This window comes from Adiantum capillus-veneris, chromosome 15 (assembly GCF_014529385.1).
Source record: "Adiantum capillus-veneris isolate H3 chromosome 15, ASM1452938v2, whole genome shotgun sequence".
NCBI classification, from domain to species: domain Eukaryota; kingdom Viridiplantae; phylum Streptophyta; class Polypodiopsida; order Polypodiales; family Pteridaceae; genus Adiantum; species Adiantum capillus-veneris.
The window spans coordinates 88,473,390-88,493,558 of record NC_140945.1 but is presented as its reverse complement, the minus strand read 5'-3'; the positions used below and the strand labels follow the sequence as shown (position 1 = coordinate 88,493,558).

The 20,169-nt window shown below is 39.7% G+C and overlaps 1 pseudogene; it reads left to right on the top strand.

Annotated features, from left to right (window-relative positions):
* The first annotated feature begins 2,385 nt into the window (after positions 1–2,385).
* LOC147441031 (uncharacterized) lies at positions 2,386–18,362 on the top strand (annotated as a pseudogene).
* The last annotated feature ends 1,807 nt before the right edge of the window (positions 18,363–20,169 follow it).

The following is a 20,169-nucleotide window of genomic DNA, read 5'->3' as shown; positions in this document are numbered from 1 at the left end:
ATTGTGTCCATCGTAACCGGAGTGGATGGAACAACACAATCAAGTGGAGGATTGAGTCATCGTGTGAAAACTGCTACCACAATTGAAGATTTAAGAGATGAGCATTTGGAAATGTCGTTGACAAGCACATTTCTTTGGGCTGGGTGGATTTTCATAGAGCTCCATATGATGGAAAAATTCCACACTTGCCTCTATGTCGACTTCTTTCAAACCCCACCATCCGCACGCATGATGATCATGTGGTGGATTTGCAAATCTCCATTGCAAACAAAAGGTACCAACCAACCATGGCAGGATCTATTCTTAGTGAACCGATTCCTGGGGAGGATCATAAGCAATTTTCTCATCATGGTCACACCTCAAGAGATCTTGCAATGTCATATGATTTGGATGAGGAGCTTCGTCAAATCCCCGAGCTTAGTCACATGGTCAAGAGGTACTTTGTGGTTTGGGATGGTAAGCACAGATTAGAAGCATGGATGCGGTGGATGAACGAGAATGACATCCCAATTTGAAAGGCACCAAAGATTGAGTGCGTTCTTGTTCATTTTCAACCCCATGAGACAACGGAGGTTTTATTGGTTTTGGGAATGATCAATAGGTAAGCCCAACTGTTTTTTTGCGAATGTAAATGCATCTTATTTTTTGAAAATGTAAATTACAATCGAGTGTTAAACAGGGCCACAAGGGTTTCAGTGCCTCACACAACTGCTCATGATATTTTCATGATGAGAAATCTAGGCTTGGCGGACCCTACTTCACTTTTGCAGAAATTTCCCAAAAGAGCACGTCTAATAGAAGAAAGGGCTTTGAATTTTAGGGGCCCAAACAAATTAAAGTGGCTAAAATTGCCAATGGTTGTCCTTGCGCAACTCATTTGGAAGGTATGCTTGAAACCAATGCTAAATAAGAATATGTTTTGATTGCAAAATCTTATTATGTGTATTTTGATTGTGTCCTTGGCAAATGATAGGAAGAGTTCTATGTTATGTATAGTAGTAAAACGGAAGGACTGCCATCAAAAGGGAGTTTTGACTACGAGTTGGCACCTGACGCATACGAGGAAAGCATCAATCTAGCACTATCTCAAACAGAGCAATATTTCACGCACAAAGGGCTTGAGATAGCAACCATTGAAAATCCAAAGAATGGTAACGATTTTTTCCAAAAATGTATATTATTTACAGGTTGGGATGAGAAGACCAACAAAATGACACCCTCGAGAGTGACAGAGGTTGCGCGTGCATGCATTAGCCCGAAAGAGTAAGTAAATTTCAATTAAATCATTTGATATCTTTCTCTTTTTATTATGTAGCAATGAAAAATAAGTCTCGCTTTTCCTTTGCTAGGAAGTGTCGCTTGATTGATTTTCTCCAAGGTGGTGATGCATCCTTGAAGGAGAATGGCATAGGGTTGATGGAAAAGGCCTTGATCCAGTGGCTTTGATATCACGTGTATTGGTGGCAACTGAAAAGTTTAGATTTAGTGATTATATGCACCAACTAGCAATTTGTTGATAATCTAAGTTGTGACCTACTATTTGCTACAGCAGAGTGCTTGAGATGGTCGGGAAAATGGAGGGCAAGAGTCATAATGTTGCTATCCAACACGAGAAGTCTGAAGGGAGGCATGGTTGCACACTTGCCCACACATTACTGACATATAGACATAAGCACTTTGAAAAGGCCTTCAAGAAATGGAGTGCTCCGATCAAGTCCACACAGGATCCCGAAGAGCAACCCCACTTTGCTTGCATGGCATGACACTTGTTATACAGGTTTGACATCTTTAATTGACAAATTCATAATGTAGTAGGATAAACTAATCTTGTTCTTGGTCGCTCAAAACATTGTGGTCTGTCTTGTAGATGGTGGAGAGATTCTCTTGTCTTCCCCATTCTCGAGCACCCCAGTGATGCATGGTGCATGTCGGAGAGAGAGGAGACAGGCTTATATCCTGACGAGTGGATAGACAACTTTCGGCCAAAGGGAGAGTGGCTGAAGTGTCCTTGGTGGCCGGACTGCCCGGACAAGGAGTACCCATGCGAAGAGAAAGCTCTATACATAGGTATCATATTATATAGTTTTTACCTTTGCCATGTAGCAATACAACATGGGCTCAATAACTGTTCTATTTTAATTAACAGTGGAGCATATCGATTCATGGAAGAAAGTTGTTGTGATAGAGGATGCTCTATCTCCAAACACATCAAAGAAACCGGACAAAAAGAAATAGGCCTCAAAGAAAGACCCGCAATCACCATTGGCTGATGGGCAACGTGGGAAGAGAAAGAAGACGGCTATTGTTTCCAGTGATAGTGAGAGCGAGCATGTGGTTGAGGAGTATTTTGTAGAAGTCAGCGATAGTGCTCATAGCCTTGGTGCTATGAGCCGCAATGTACCGACACTTTCCTTCATTCCAAGACCAGTAGGGGGCATCGAGGCGTCCCCTCCATGTTCACCATCACATGGCAGGGCTGCAGAGGACCTATCAGACATGGCAAGAGTTGTGGGAGAAAACCCTCTAGGTACGTGAAAATGGCTAATTTGTGTTGTTCTTTTTAGCATTGCTTGAAAGATATATTTGATCTTATGTTGCTACATACAGATATGCATGTAGAGCCATGCCACCTTGTAGTGCATGCTAGCGTCAAGTGCTTGGAAAAAGATGTTCGAGATGTGTTGTGCAATGATAGGTAAGCCACACTAATTTACAATCAAAGTTATGTCCACAATTTTAGTGCTAACAAAGATTGCATGCAGTTCTATGCAGTCATTACGTAGATTCTTGGGATCTCTATCAGGAGCAAGGCATATTAACCCCAACTTGAGATTGGGTGGCGTACATTTGATGTACATGGCCTTTCCCTTACACACTAGGCCACATCCAGCTAGCACGGGTGGGGTTCCTTTATGGAACCAATGGGATAGTGAGCTTGTGGATGCTGCATTCCTTCTGGAAACTGAGTTTCTTTTGGTTGATGGCATGGTTGTGGTGACATGTCGTGCATAACATCTGTCCATTGTCACTTTGAAGGCAGAGGGAGCTCATTTCTAGTTGTTGAGGATATTGTACATACGGCTGTCGCAATCTAGTTGCACGAATGTTTCGGACTATGTAGAGGGGGTATGTTATTTTTTGTTTTGATATTGAATAGTAACTTCGATGTTTGCATTTCAAAATAACAATGTTTTATTGTTATTCGTAGGTTGGTACTTTGCTGGTGGTCATTTTTCCACCCCCTAGAATCGGTGGGTGTCGGCTTTCGAGGTATGATCGAGCGAATGGAGAGATTGCAGCAAATGTATGTGGCTTCTCTGTAGATGACGACATGTAGTGGGAGAAGCTACCAGGTATACATTCCACACAAGGGACGCTTGATCGTATGGGCATTCCTTATCGTAGAGGTGTTGAGAGGAGACCAGTGTTTTCCAGGTGGTAGAAACTTTTTGGAAGTTTTTCTTCATTTTCCTATAAAATTATAGGTATAACAAATCTAAAGATTACTTTTTTTTGTAGATGGCTACTAGGTACCTTCACAGACATTAGAGATGCTGTGTTGGATTTTTTTGCAGGAGTGGGGACATTGGCAGCACAATGTTTACTACTACGTAGGCATTGCATCAGTTGTGAGAAGGATTGGTCATTTTTCAGTACTTGTCTAGAGCCAGCTCAACGCCTACCTTCCGATTTAGGCTCGACATTGATGTTTCATAGAAGTGGTCCAAAGATCAAGTAGCTGAGCAACCGAAGCAGGTGATAGAGCAGCTTCATTCGGTGGAGCCACCTTTCCGGACACCACTTAACATTCATGGCGGGGTAGTAGCAGCTCCGTATCCCACTTTCACGACCCTAGTTTTGGCATGGCATGCAACTGGACCATCTCCCAGTGCATTCATTGCCTCCACATTTGAGGCCCCGGCCGGAGTTGATCCATTGCCTCTTTCACTACCTATCTCACCCCACATATAGTTCATACCCTCTACCATTTGGAGGAGTTCCCCCACCATTTGGTGCACTGCGCCCGTTGGAACGACCTTTGTTTCCTCCCAAAGCATATGGCCCCCCACCGCCCTTCTTTTATCCACCTCACCCATGATGTATCCCTCCCCCCCCCCCCATATGTATTTACTTTTGATGCAATGGAACACACAGATTTGGGGTTTGCTATATGAATTAGACCATGATTGTGTGTAAGGAACTTCTGTTTGTCTTATTAATAGTGTATTGAATGCATCCATGGTGATTTTTGTTTGAATGTAAGTTGGCCGTGGACCGACAATCAAATTTTAGTTGAAAAGAGAGAGAGAGAGAGAGAGAGAGAGAGAGAGAGAGAGAGAGAGAAGAGAGATATAGATGGGTAGATTATCCCTTCTTTTGGGAATCCGCTCACCCGATTCTTATAAAGCGCTCGCGAGAAATTTCTCGCCCAAAAATTACGCCCCGTTTGAACAAAAGCTAAACTCGCCTACCATGTGAACAAAGTCTAAGATCCATCAACAATTAGCAGCAGTCAATAGTGGCTCAAGGGATTTTAAGCTTGGAAACTCATCTTTTATCTCTTTCATATCATAAACAGTCTGCTCATAAGAGACTGAGGGGTATATGAGCGCAATGATTTCCTACAAGCATACCATTTATCATTCTATGCCATCTAGAGGGAACATTCAAGGAGCACGCTGCAATGCTAACCTAATTATAGCCTTGGCATATGTTCCATTTTGATTCACTACTTAATAGCCCTAGCATGTGTTTCATTCAAATTCACCCCATACTTGGCATTGATTTCCCTCCCTTTTTGCCCCTTTCTTGCCTTGTTGATGTTTTGCTACAATACACACCTCTTTGTGTGTGTGTGTGTTTATGAGTATGAGAGAGAGAGAGAGAGAGAGAGAGAGAGAGAGAGAGATTAGCCTCAAATTGATGATCTTTCAATTACACTTGACATGCTTTGCACATGGATCTACAAGACTGAGCAAACCCCTCCACCTCTTACTACTCTAATAATATTTAACAAAACTGGTCAACAGAGGAAGCACACAATTAAATAGAGATACATTGATTTACCTGTAATGTTGTTTGATAATTTTTCATGCACGTAGTAGCTCCTCCAATGGGAGCCTTATAATTTCATCCCTATAAAATTAAGTTCAATCCGCACTATGTACACCCCAAATTCTATATTGTGATGACATTCAATGACATAGAAAAACAATAATTTGAGACCATGGATTAATTAAGAATTCATGGCCAAATTGAGTGCTCTTTCTAGCATAGATCTTCTTTCAATAAAGTGGCTCAATGCTATCTCTCTCTCTCTCTCTCTCTCTCTCTCTCTCTCAAAATTGCATGAGACTCCAACTTGCGTGTACCCAATTGAAGGGCCTCGAAGTTGTGTAGACATTGTGGTGGATAATAATGTTGGCATACATGTTTTGAAGCCGCCTTCACATAAATTCCTTCTAAGGACACTTCATATTTGTTGGCTATATGCAAGAAATGTCCATTGAAATGCATCATGCTATTACAAAAATGCACAACAACTCCCTATATAGTGTAAATGAGCCATGCGTTCATGACCCTACTTGAAAACATAGCCATGAATGCCATGGATTGTTGTAGCGTTGCGCACGTAAACGCACAAGATCCATAAAATCTACCGATCAACTTGTGTGTATCATGACATAAGGTTTGAAATATGTCATCTATTGGCCTCAATTTATCCAATAGCTATCAAAAGTTCTCAACTTCCCAACACTATCCTAAGGCTTTCTACATGCCAAAAAATGGAGATGGAGCCCTCTCATCATCTGCGCACGCGGATGATGGGGAGGCCTTTTCTTTGGTGGTGATTCATAATCTCAAGCCATATCCATGGCTCCTTCTGCAAAAAAAAGACACAGATAGATCCCCTTCATCATCCGCGTGCGCGTGGACGATGAAGAGGCTCTACCCGCGCCTTTTTCATGGCAATAATGAGAGCTTCTCTTGATACTTTGTCGGGCTATGACTCCCTATATAGTATAAAAGAGCCATGAGTTCACGACCCTGCTTGAACAGCCATGAAATTCCTCTAGGGTTCGACGCGTAGACCAGATGGAGCTCCTTTTGAGGAAAAAAATATGGAGGCACATCTCTCACTACAAGTTTTAGACATTTTTACACCTATGAAAATTGAGTGTAAATATCACTTTTATCACTCTAAAGTGTGAATAACGTTTTTTAGATTCCATTTGAATGTAAATATTATGGCTTTTACACATGGCACTTTTTCTACATCCCTTTTCTTCGAGTGAAAATTTGAACTATACTTTTTTCTAGCATAAAATAGAAATTTCTAGGTAGAAATAGCAACTTTCTTACGTGTAAATATTTATACGTTAAACAAGCTAATGTGTTTTTTTTGCAATGAGTATATTTACTTACCTTCGAGTAGCATTTCAACGAAAATTTTTTTAATACAACTATACACGGCATGAATTTTTCTCACACAATCACAATTTTATTTTCATTGGATATTTTCATAATTTTTTTCAATACAACTATACATGACGGCATGAATTTTTCGCACACAATCACAACTTTATTTTCATTGGATATTTTCATAATTTTTTTCACTCTTATTTGAGCTCCACACTTAAATAGTTCTAAGTAGCTATCTTATTTGAGCTCCACACTTAAATAGTTCTAAGTAGCTATCTTTCACAATAGGTATTTTTCTTACGATCTAAATTTTTTCTATGAGGATCAGTGACTAACTTTAACCTATGTACATACCAACAGCCATATTGAAGGACAAAAGAATTCTTTTTTCTTCCTTCCAAGATGGATCTTTAAGCTGGTTTGTTGTTGCTTCCACTATGGTTTCTTGGTGGAATGGTTTCTCTCTCTACACCAATGCCCATGCATCTGTGCTTCTCAAGCTATGCTCCACCGTCCTCTTGAAACTTTGGAAAGGGCCTGACAAGTGCACAAATCTCTAAACTCCTTAATCCATCTCAAGAGTGCTTCTACCTCAACACATGAATAGAGCTCACATCAACCTAATTTATGTTATCTTTTTTACATTTCTTGCTGATGTGGTGTAGAGCTTCAACATGTGCTCATGCGGCTACCACATGAGTGTGATGTCATCGGGGTGGCCATCCTTCATATGGGTGGGAAATGTATGTAAAGAGCAAATAATGTTTGACGCTTGAACAAGATATTCAAATCTTGCACTATCTATTTTTCATGGCTTGTTTTTTCCACTTCTAAAAAATTACCACAAGAAAAGATGAAATATATATATGCTCTTTGTCTACTTTTGATAGCTTCAAACATTTTCTACTTTTAGGTGAGCACAAATCCCCCCCCCCCCCCCCCCCCCCCCCCCCCCCCCCTCTCTCTCTCTAACGTGAGCACTACAAGCAAGATAAAATGTGGGCCGCTTTTACCAAAATGAGTATCGAACTGCTATATACAAATTAAGCACTCGTTTAGCAGAGGTTTCTAATGTGATAAACTCTTTAATGTTGAAATATTGAGTGCTAAAATGAGTGACATTATCAATATTTTAATTTCTCTTTCTTCAAACAAGTAGGCATGGCATTGGCATCAATGACATTCCACGAAGCATCTTCAAATATGTTTCAAAATCTTGCCACTTGTTTTCTCTTCCGATAATCTTTGGTTGCAACTCTCCTCAAAAACCCTAGCTCAACAGCTTTTTGTTATGCATTAATATTGAACACGACAACAACCTTGAAAGATGGAGTAGACCAGGAGGAGCTTCTTACAACGAATACTACATCCCCTATTTCCAGTCATGGTCATGCACGTCCAACATTTCCAGGTTTTAGCAACCAAATTCAAAAAATGGTGTCGCTCATTTCATATATCACCTTGTTTCGTGTATTGTGCAATGGTAGAAAGAAGCACATGTGTAGTATGGCATATGTGGGTAACATGCACTTCTTTTTGCAAGGTAAATCCACATCACGTATGTGCCACATGATGCCTAAATTTATGAACCAGGCCTTCAATTTTGTTTCTCCTTGTTAGACGGATAGCTTTGTGACCATGAAATTGGCACAAGAGAACCCACGGGAGTGGTTCCTCGCACTGAATTACTTCGTGCTTGGCCATCTAATTCTCGAAGAACATTGTGTCAAGCTCAACATATGTGTGCATCCCCTTTACAACTAGCCCAGATGATTTCAACCCCTCTTGGGTTGCAACTCTCACAACCTCGCCTAAATCAGTTATGACATTTTCCGAGCTCTCTTCCATGGCCCTACAGGAACTTTGAACATGTTCAATCAAGGTATTCAATAACAATAATTAGACATAAAATACTTACAACACAAAATCACAATGCACTTTCTATATGTGGATTTCAATACTTCCAAATTGCTTATACATCCTCAATTTTTATAGTAGCTACCAAGTTGTACATCCCTTCTCTCTCTCTCTCTCTCTCTCTCTCTCTCTCATGGGTTACGGTATGCTGCTTGTGGTGCATTCATCGTCACAACAACTTAAGATTTGATGTTGGTAGGTTCAGAGGGATAACAACAATCAACACGATATGTTGCATGTGCTATTCAAAGAAGGCTTTGACATCCACAATGCAGATGAGACCGGATGAACTACCCATTATAACACCCTCTTATTTTTGGGCACCCGTGGTATTAGTGATCACACATACCCCACACAATGCCTACTACTAATACTTCTAGATTCATCTTAGTATCTCCTTTTTATACTGAGACATGGTATCAAATTCACCAATTTGTAATGGGTTGGTCTCATGGGTCATTATGGCCTCTTGGAGACATTAATATACCATTTCATGTCATTTCATCTCTCTCTCTCTCTCCCCCACAATTTGTACATCCCTCTTTCACCAACTTGTAACAGATTGGTCTCATAGATGAATTTGGCCTTTTGAAGGCGTTACTATGTCATTTTATTTTGTTTCCCCCAATATAGGTCAGTTTGGCCTTCTCAAGAAGATAATATATCATTTATCTCATTTCCCCCGGGCCTTCTGAAGGCGTTTTTGTCTACCAACACAAGCCATTTTGGCGTTTAGAAGGTGTTAATGTAACATACCATCCCTCTCTCTCTCTCTCTCTCTCTCTCTCTCTCTCTCTCTCTCTCTCTCTCTCTCTCAATAGGGTTTCTCTTACTAGCTTGTCCATAGTCAACATGATCCTCGACGACAAGCGTGATCACAAGTTGTTATGCTGTGGTTTTTTTATATACAACAAGATTTTCCTATTTGGCTATTAAACAAACGCAATCCTCGTAAGTAGAAACGGACATTCCATGCACACACTGGGTCCTTAGGTGCGGTACAATTAGTACAACAGGTAGCGGCGTTTTCCCATGATGTTAAGCTTGAGAACGTCACGGCCTACTACTATAGGCCAAGGCCGAGGGCTCAGACGAGTCGGAGGCAAGGAAAATGAAAGGGACGCCAGTCATGCAAGGTGTTGTCTAATTCAAAAAAATCTGCGTGCTTGATAACCGGACCCACATAGAAACTGGTGACACCCCCCCCCTCGGAAACCTTGCACTTCACTCGCTTTTCAGCGTGAAATGCGGTGTGTCGTGATCCAACGTGCATGGACGTGATGGCAGCCTTCAACCCCACCACTCGCCTACTGCTTTTTCATTGATATTGACGCTTGAAAACAAAGATTATATGTTGGTGCCGCCTTTTTGAAGCCGTGCTCTGAACCCGAGCTAAATTTATGGCCAAGCGCCCATATTGTTTTGAGAAATTGTGCCAATATGAGAGGGAGCAGTAGCGCCCGGCGCTACTGATAAACACCCAACTTGTGGCATTTGAGGAAAGGCATGGCGGGTTCCCCCACTCCTTGACAGAAACAATGTAATCATGAAGCGAACAGCACTAGTATTCTTTTAGCTAAGGAAAGACTTGGCCTCATATTGTGCATCGCAACCTAGTGCAGACATTGTTCGAGCTAGCTGATTCCCCAGCAACGCCGTCTCGCCTGTGCCATCACCAGCTCATGCTCATTGGCCATTCAAGGAGGGCAAGTATATACACTAGCAACTACAGTTGCGCTTCCTGGGCATCCATTAGCGCCGTCGGACTATGGGCACATCTGTATGGACTATCTCCCTGCCCAGCACAGATGGCAAGAATGTTCTCACCACAGTCAGCACCGACGACACTCTGCTAGCGGCGAAGGATGGCTGCCTGCCGGAGTAGTGGGCGGAGCTGGCCTCCGCAGGGCTCCCATCGCAAATTTTTCCCAAGATCAACATCATCAGCCGCTTCTAATAGGTGACATTTTAAATCAAGAGCTGCTGGTCATGCTTGGAAATAGATTGACGTTAGCGGAAAGGTGAGGGAAATGTAGAGAGAGAGAGAGAGAGAGAGAGAGAGAGAGAGAATGAAATGATCTATTAGTGCCTTCCGAGGCCAAAATGACCTATGAGACCACTGAAACCGTATTAAACTAAAACCGTTCCAAACTAGTGAATGTGATACCATGTTTGAGTACAAAACAGAGATGCTAAAATGAATATACGAGTGCTACTAGCTAGAACTATGTAGGGTATGTGTGATCACTCATGCAATGGGTGTCCATTACAATAGGGTGATCTAATGGGTCATGAGTTTATCCTCGTGTGTACTCTAGATGTCGAGATAGTATGGCTCGAATCCTCTACTGTAGTCCCCATCAATGTTGTGAACCTCCTCTCTTTAGTCACAAGCATCTAGATCTCACTAGCTCCAATGCTCAGTCAATGAGAGTACTATGGGTGTGAGCATGAGCCGAGCTTTGCAGTGGTGGTTGCTCCTCTGTTTGTCCAAAATCTAGAGAGTCAGGAATGAAATGAAATGACATAGTACTATCGTCAAGAGGCCATAATAACCTATGAGACCAAACAAACACAAATTGGTGAATCTGATACCATGTTTGGGTACAAAAAAGAGATCCTAAAAATGAATCTAGGAGTTCTAGTAGCTGGTACTGTGTGGCATATTTGTGATTTCTCATACAACGGGTGCCTAGTACAAGAGGGTAATATAATTTGTGATCATTGATACAACGGGTGCCTAGTACAAGAGGGTGATATAATGAGGTGGCTTATACTCCTCTACTCCCATCTCCTGTAGCATGCGCATCAATTTGGCTCTTGGCACCACATTGTAAAATGATTTTTTGCAAATCCACAAATCTATAATAAATCCATCTTTCATGTGGCCTCCCCTCCTTGATGATATCTGTAAGTGTCGGAATGTGGTCAAGAGTAGAGAAGCCTCTCCTGAAATCCTCATGTCGTGCTACATGTACACCCTCACTCTCTACAGAGATCCTCAACTTTTGCTTAGGGATAGATGCATACAACCATGTCAATGTGTGTTCAATCATAATAGTATGATAGTTTCTAGCCTTCGTAGGATCACCTACCTTGAAGATGGGCAAGATCTGAATTAGACCCTCATAGATGCACGATTGAACGTGACTTCAAGAACCTTTGTCAACATATCTCTAGCATGTATAAAGTGCTCTGCTACTAGACCATATTCATGATCATACGCTCTCTTGGTCTTCATCCTGTCAATGGTTGTCTTTACCATCTCAGTGGTAAAGAAGGTACTTGCAGTACATGGACATGGCTCAAGATGATCTGGAAGGGGTGTCTACACATATAAGGATGTTGCATACTGACTCCATACATCAAAAAAAGTAATCACTAGGGGAGGAGAGTGCTTGTGAAAGAGACGCCATGCCTCTCCTGAGTCTCTTCTCAAGAAAAATTGGTATAAGTCCCACTCCATCTGAGCTCGGAACACTCGCTTCTTGCATCGCACAAGGTGCAAGAAAGCTATCCGAGATTGACTATGATCGATGATCTTCAAGGGTGCTATATATATATATATATATATATATATAGAGAGAGAGAGAGAGAGAGAGAGAGAGATGAAATGATATATTAACATCTTCAAGAGGTACAAAAGAGATACTAAGATGAATCTAGAGGTGCTACTAGAGTCGAAAGAAACTCTACTTAACATATCTAAAGTATATAAACAAGGACGGGCAGTGGGCAGGGGAGGTGGGGGGTTGATGAAATCATTTAATATATTATTTCCTTCAAAAGGCCAAAATAACCCATGAGACCAATCCGCTACAAACTGGTGAAAGAGGGATGTACATAGAGAGAGAGAGAGAGAGAGAGAGAGAGAGAGAGAGAGAGAGAGAGAGAGAGAGAGAGACATATTATTATATTAACCAATCTATCATAGTTGGGGATATGAGAAATAATACTAAAGATGTAAAGGGTGGGTAACATGAGCCTCACGCGTTCATATACAAATTAAAGAGGACAATTAATCTCAGAGAAAAGATAGCGGCCCAAATTCTTCCCTAAATGATCGATGATGATACCCTAAATCAATACCTTTACTTTCACCTTTTACTCCAGAGAGAGAGAGAGAGAGAGAGAGAGAGAGAGAGAGAGAGAGAGGTCATTGTTATTACAATTGTTCACATGCCTCCAATAGAGGCCAATTATGTGCTTAGCTAGCAATTTTCACTCATAGATCTTGTGCTCTTTCATTAAAACATGAAGAAAGAGTTCTTAAAAGGCATCTCTTTCTAGAATACAAGGGAAGTTACTCGATTTGTTAAAGGCTAGGCTCCAATTGATACACACGTACCATACTCAATAGTAACATCAATGGAAGTAATCTTCTATATATGTTTGCGCCTTTATGGGAAGCCTTGGGAGTGGACATACCAACACATCAAGTTGAATTGCATAGTTGGGCACAAGATAAATTTTCGACCTTGAAGATTTACTTACCGCAAGAGAAGCACTGTCACAGGAACAGAATAATAGAGATAGGCAGCAAAGATAGAGAAAGAGATCTTTGTATTGATGGATTTTTGTAGAGTTTTGATACAACAGAGGAGCAATTGAATATGGGTGCACTCCGTTGTACGGAGCTCGAACCTCCTGACCACCCCCAAGCTTCAGTTCGCTTGCATGCAGCGTCTCACTCGCACTCGCACTCGCACTCTCACTCTCACTTGCACTCGCAGAAGAAGAGATCTGTGAATGATCCCCAAATGCACCACCCGTAGTGCTTTTATCCTTCTTTTCCTCAAAAAGCCTGCACGATTTTCGCACCAAGTATACCTTCATAATCTCAATTTCAATACTCTACCATGAAGAAACAATCCACTTCTTCGTTGATAACAGGGAGAACTGTATGATGTTGTATGTCTGTCTGTCCCTGTGTATACTACACTGCTGCTGCCTTCTGTTTGTTTTCATCATAACTTTTACAAACAAACTCACAACAGAGCGATCTAGATACTCAAAACGACAGGAATAGGTCTGGTCTACAAGGCATCGTGGACAGAATTGTGAAAAACGTCTTTCTTTGGCTGAAAACGCAACTTTTAGGTTGCGACTCATAAAACCTCTACTTTTGGGTCTCCACTATTTTTTCAACTTATTTTAAGTCTACCCATGCATTTAAAGCTAAAAGACATAAATATAAAATACTAATATTAATAAAAATCTCAATTTTACTTTTCATAGATAGACTATCTGTTATTCATTAATCTTTATCAAATACGTCTTTAGTGTATTATTTAAAAAAAGAATATATGTTCTCTCTTAATATCTCAAACTCATTCATATAAGCTCTATTTAATAGACTATTCAACAATCTTTCAAATCGTGCTAAACAAAAGATATGCCCTACTACATTTTTTTCGACTTTAAGAACTTCAAAAATTAATCATATTACATTCTCCCCTTATCAAAATTAACTCTGTCCTCAGAGTTAGAAAGAGAGAAAAATTCTCTTTGCAAAACACTAAGATCAACACATGATGCATCCTCTACTGAATAGTTCTGTCACTTAACCAAAACTTTCACAATGTCTCTATTTCTCAGATGTTTAACACGCCTATCTATCACTAAGTCTGGTTCTACTGTCAATGGTCCGTCATCTTTCAAATTAGAGTTGTCTTGTAAAACATGATGCACATCAGAAACATACTTTTTCAATAAACTCACATGAAATACAGGATGCACTTTAACATGAGAAGGCAATTCCAATTTGTAGGCTAATGAACCAATGCGCTTCAAAATTTTAAACGGCCCAGCAAATCGTGGAGACAATCTTCTATCCTTTTCAAGAATCAAATGAGACTTCTCAGGAATAACCTTTAAAAAGCTTAACCATATCACCGGTTTTATACTCCACAACACGATGTTTCTTGTCATAATACAATTTATGTCTCTTTTGAGCTTCTCTAATATTCCCCCTGATTTTGGCCAACTCGCTATCCATTTTCTCAAGCATCTCACGTGACTCTCTTTCTATTTATCCCCAGATTCTTCTTTAATCTCATTAGCAAACACAAGAAACGTCTCACACTCTTATCTAAGTCACCTTATCAATTCCATGGCCAAAACTAGATTTAGAATCTCTTTCTTTCCATGAAGATTGTGACTTATCATCATCAAATGATTAAAGATATATTTTTCTTTCTTAACAATCAATCAAAATATGATTTTCAATCATCTAATTAATTGATACCAATGATAACATCATGCATATTGATATAGAAATCATCTTTATGCTTCCGACTCTTCAAAGAAAAAAAAACAAATAAATTTTCTACTAACTCTTTCGTGAAACTATTATTACCACTGGTTAAGTCCACAAGTCTTTTAACTTCTCGATTTAGTTTCAAGTTTAATTTCTCAATCAATTTAGACGATAAGAAGCAATGAATACTATCCAAATCAATTAAGAAATTCAAATTTAAATCTCAACTTTTACGCATAAATTTGATATCACAGAAGCTTTCAAAGGACATATCAAAGACATAAAACATCACAAAGAAGGGGTAGATGACTTACCTTTATCGTACGCATCGCCAAAAGTCTCCAATTGAGCTATCTTGGTACGTATTGTCTTATCGGTCACCTTGCTCGAACATTCGAAAGTTTTGTGGTCGTGTTCTCGATATTGAAATTATAATCCAAATCTTTGAGTTCTATAATCCACGCTTCTAAATCTTCGCAAATCTTTCTTATGTCATCAAACTCTTTAAACTTATCCTTCATTAAGAATGATTTGGTTGTCACTTCTCCCATATCGTCATCGTTTCTTTTTTTGCGTTGACGACCTCTACGTCCACCATCATCGTCCCCACCATCACCACTATTAGCACCGCCAGGTGCCCCAGCGCCGCCACGATGATTATTGTTTCCTGGTGGAATAGCATGGTTTCGCCTTCATGTTCGCCATGAAGGTCCACATACATATCAAGCTCTCGTGATGCTTTGCCCCACAGAGCCTCAGCACGCTCCCGATTTGCAATTTTCAGATCTTCTCGTAGTCGCCGAATTAGGTCTTCTTGCTCCTTCATCCTCCTCTCGTATACTTCCATGTCCAGAATCAACCGCTTGCTCTGATACCAATTGTCACAGGAACAAAATAATAGATATAGGCAGCAAAGATAGAGAAAGAGATCTTTGTATTGACGGATTTTTGTAGAGTTTTGATACAATAGAGAAGCAATTGAATATGGGCGCACTCCGTTGTACGGAGCTTGAACCTCCCGACCACCCCCGAGATTTAGTTCACTTGCATGCAGCGTCTCACTCGCACTCGCACTCTCACTCGCTGAAGAAGAGATCGGTGAATGATCCCCAAACACACCACCCGTAGTGCTTTTATCCTTCTTTTCCTCGAAAAGCCTGCACGATTTTCGCACCAAGTATACCTTCATAATCTCAATTGCCATACTCTAACATGAAGAAACAATCCACTTCTTGGTTGATAGCACGGAGAACTGTATGATGTTGTATGTCTGTCTGTCCCTGTGTATACTACACTGTTGCTCCCTTCTCTTTGTTTTCATTATAACTTTTACAAACAAACTCACAACAGAGCGATCCAGGTACTCAAAACGACGGGAATAGGTTTGGTCTGCAAGGCAACGCGCATAGAATTGTGAAAAACGTCTTTCTTTGGCTGAAAACGCAACTCTTAGGTTGCGACTCATAAAACCTCTATTTTTGGGTCTCCACTACTTTTTCAACTTACTTTAATCCTACCCATGCATTTAAAGCTAAAATACATAAATATAAAATACTAATATTAATAAAAATCTCAATTTTACTGTTCATAGATAGACTATCTGTTATTCATTTATCTTTATCAAATACGTCTTTAGTGTATTATTTAAATAAAGAATATATGTTCTCTCTTAATATCTCAAACTCATTCATATAAGCTCTATTTAATAGACTATTCAACAATCTTTCAAATCGTGCTAAACAAAAGATATGCCCTACTACATTTTTTTCGACTTTAAGAACTTCAAAAATTAATCCTATTACAAGCACGTCCATGATAATGAGAAGGTGACCTCTTCCACTTCCCTAGGTTACAATACTATCTAAATTATCTCCGAGATATTGTAGGCCTTTCAAGATACTCAAGCGAGTGGATGATCGAGCTTACAAACTCTCATTACCACTACATTCTCGTATTCATCCGATTTTTCATCTACGCCGTTTATGTCGAAAATGCCTGCATGGAGCAACAATGTTGTTGACCAGCAAATTTTGGGTGATTTTGTTGAGCCTTTTACCCAACCACATGAACATGAATGTATTCTCAACTATCATGGTTTACGTATGTGTCATCATGTGCATCGACAGGCTCTTGTCAAGTGGAAAGATCGATCTAATTAAGAAAGTGCCACTTGGGAAAAAATTCGTGCTCTTAAGAAGAAGTTTCCTACTTTTCTTTTTTAGGACGAAAACACTTCCCCAAGGAGGGAATAATATCATGCCAATGGCAGAAACGCCAGTGGTGAAGGACAAGGCCCAAGGGGCTAACTGCTACTGTGGATAGGGAATGAGGTCCAGGGGCTATATAAAGGGGGGTTGGGAGGTTCATTCTAAGACAGTCCCACTAGGGGCCTTGCATGTATCCACTTTGCATAGCTCTATTTCTGGAAATGACTCTCCTCTAAGCACAAATCTACCTATTCACTTGGATCATTCAAACGAAGAAGTGAGATAGGTAGATTGTGTTCTTTTCCACAAAATTAATTACATGCAATCCCTCAACTTTGGCTATGTTTATTGGTGTCGGTGAATAGTCTACATGGAAGATGTTTGATTTGGCTAAGACCATGGATTTTCAATCATCAAGTATTTTGTGAGGATTTCATTTTAGTATTGGTTACTTCATGGGTTGATAACTACTTTTCTGCTTATAGATGATAGTTTATATAGGTGCTTAACCATGCATTAGTAGATTTTGACGACAGAAGTGATATGGAGACATCTACATGGGAAGAATTCGTTGGTTTGTTATCTCGTTGAGCTAAATATTGGGACTTGCATGCTAATGTCAATTTTGTTTTAGGATGGTGATACTACACTACTCATTACCATATCAAAAAATAAGCCAAAGGTCATGTGCTTGAACGTAATTGTCCCAAACACAAAGTGTGAAGAACAAACTCTATCTATTAATGGTGTTTGAATGGTATCTATATGTCTACTTATAGTGTGGAAACAAAGAGACCTTCAATGATATTGGTGGTTTGATGTCATTAAAGGGCGTCCCCCTTGAAAGGGCTCAAGAAATTCTTGTTTTTGCAGCCTTTAAAGGATCTCACAAACAAGAAATCATCACAATGATTTCATCATTTCAAGGGTCTGCTCATTGTCAATTGTTTGTAGAGACTTCAAATATCTATTTTTGTAATGTTTTTGAGATGGAATGGTTTTTGAAGAGAGAAGGAAGAGAAAGTGCAAAAGCTAAAAGAGTTACCAAAGTTCCTGCTAGATGCAAAGAGAATAACTCTACCCTGGTACAAGCCCTTTTCTTGGTATACTAATCCAATCAAGCATGTTTTAATGTTGTGAATTGTTTTTATTTTATTGCAGGTTTGTAAGTCTAAAAAGAGGAATTTGATTCCTTCTCATAACATTATTGACTCATGTATTGCTACTAACAACTTTGGTCTTACAAATGAGCGTGTTGCGTTGTAAATTTGATAGATTTTTTATCAGAGTTCTTACACGAGTGTAATATATTTTTTCCAGAATGGGGCACTTAAGATGACAAGAAAAGAAGCGATAGCTCTTAAACTGATGGGCGAGCACAACATAGATGTCATGTATCGGCAACTAGTTGACTTTTAAAAGAGTTGCAATGGACTACTCCGAAGGAATCATTTTATTTCAAGAAAGAATGTCAAGACTCAAAGGCATTGGATGTTTTAGTACGTTGGAACATTGGGCAAAACAAGGTTAAGATCAAAGATAAAGATATGGGTTAGGATGAAGTTGAACTTGTTTAAAGTCAAGTTCACTATGGAACTTTGGTGATAAACATTGTCGTTAATTCTGACATCTTGTTTGGGCAGTTTGACATGTATTGCGCAGGCGCATATTTGACTTATAAAGCTAAAAGATTTTGTGGGACAGGTTAATTATTGCTCTTGTTATAGTCTTGAATGCTTGTATGATAGTTGATTGATCACTATTAGCAGTTTTCATACTAAAGAACTAGCCATAAAAGATGTTTGAATTGAAGTTATCCCATAATTTGGATAGTTTTATGCGTACAAGATAGAGATTCCTTTCCATATGTGATAAATTTATAGCTATGAAAATATATGAGAGGTGTGAATGTTTCTAACGTGTAAACTTTTTAGGTGTGAATAATATAACTACAAAAAAATTATATATGAGAATAAGGATTCTTTAGTCATTGTGAAGTGAAAAAATTTACCCTGTTCAATTTTTTGCACTGACGGTGACCATTAATGTCTCTCTTCTGCTTAGAAAATAAGGACAAGGCTCCAACTAGAAAATTTTTCCACTGGTTTTCTACCTTCCAATGTATTAATTAGCTCGTTAGAAAAATCAACTTAAGAATGAATAATTTTCAATGTCACAAGTGGAAATAATTTACACTCAAGATTGATAATTCTCTCGGTTAAGAGAGGAAATATTTATTATTATAAGATGTGTGAGTAAAAAATATTTGCATTAGCAATAGAAATGTAGAATGAAAATAATTATATGGTGCAGTACAATCTTTAAGGGCCTCGATTAGAAAAAATTCACACCATGAACTTGCAAGGTCTTGAGTGAAAATTATTTTCATATTGTGAATTTGGTTTTTGTTCCAACAATTATTACGCGTCAAAATTTTTTTCTCTTATGAATTGAAGAAAGACAATAATAATTATGAGCTTGATTATTTTTCACATCACTACTTTATTTTGCAAGAGATTTATTCTCACTTTGAGAATGAGAAAATTTGATGCATGGATAAGAAAAATAACCATTGAAAAAAAAATAAAAGCAATGAGAAAAATAATTCACACTTCCTGAGTTTTTTACCCATTAGGGTGATAAAAAGGGTAGAAAAAGGACCTTTTTCTCAAAGTGAGAAAATGTCTAAAATTTGTAGTGTCCGCGCGGGCGGACGATGAGTGGCCATGGCTTTGCCTGCGCCTTGTTTTTTTAGGCAATATGAGAGCCTCTGTTGATTCTCTGTACTTACGACAACATGAAGTGGACGTTGTGCGTCTGTCCACATTCAACACTAGCTTATAACTCGTGTAGTCGTCCTCCGTCCCACGGATGAGCTGCTCAATGCTGAAAAACTATGGATTGTATGGCTCCAGGTCAAGAAATACGGCCCAAAAAAATAGACCGATTCACATCTTCTCTTGGTGCTAGGTCTTAGGACATCATCTCTATCGACTGACCTTTTTGAATCAACGGCGGCAACGGCGGGTGCATGCCCTAGTAACACAAGGGGGGATTTTGCGATAGAGAGAATTGTGCTTTGACGTTAGACTAGCCTTAAAGTGGACTGATCGGTACTCAGCTAGCGGGTATCTGCTGTAATCTTCTCCGCCAAGAAGAAGTGGAAGTATGGAGTTTATGCAGGGAGACAACTACATATCCATAGTCTGGAAAATACGGCTCGGTCTATAAAACGGACTCTATGTCCAGTTGGCAGCCACGCAAGCCGTTGGCAGCCCAGTCAGCAAAAACACCGGGTCCAGCGCAAAAGGGGGCGGGTCCAGGCTCCAGCCGATGCCTTTTCCAGCCGAGGCATTCAAGCCT